The sequence below is a fragment of the Penaeus monodon genome, chromosome 33, assembly GCF_015228065.2.
Source record: "Penaeus monodon isolate SGIC_2016 chromosome 33, NSTDA_Pmon_1, whole genome shotgun sequence".
In the NCBI taxonomy this organism is placed as follows: Eukaryota; Metazoa; Arthropoda; class Malacostraca; order Decapoda; family Penaeidae; genus Penaeus; species Penaeus monodon.
In genome coordinates, this window is record NC_051418.1 from 24,010,456 (window position 1) to 24,010,872 (window position 417).

A 417-nucleotide genomic window follows, 5' to 3' on the forward strand; every position below is an offset into this window, starting at 1 on the left:
ATATATATAATATAAAAAGAGCATTTAAGACTTCCCAGGTCTATGGATCTACTATTTTTATTGATTATAGTTATTAATAAAGTGTGATTGCAATAATCTATGCATTATTATCAGTTTTAGAAACACTGTTGTAATATATTGTTTTATTCCCCGTAACAATTTATATGTAACTTATATTAACAACCAATTTTTTTGTGTAAATTTTGTGTATATTCTGTAAAATGTGGAAGGGTGCGGGCCCCCTTGGCCGTGCTGAGCGCGTGTAATTATGACTCGTTGTAATAAACTAGTCGATTGTAAGAAATCTTTTATTAACCAGTTTATGTGTATCCTTTTCTTGCGCATTTATGTCGACTGGATTTGGTTTATGTTAGTTTATATTCGTTTGATTAGCCAGTTTATGATTCATGCCTTACA

General features: G+C 30.5%; 1 protein-coding gene across 1 annotated transcript in view; it reads left to right on the forward strand.

Annotated features, from left to right (window-relative positions):
* Positions 1–417, forward strand: part of LOC119594309 (loricrin-like) — a 12,999-nt gene that overhangs the window by 3,373 nt on the left and 9,209 nt on the right. The gene's annotated exons all lie outside the window — the stretch shown is intronic.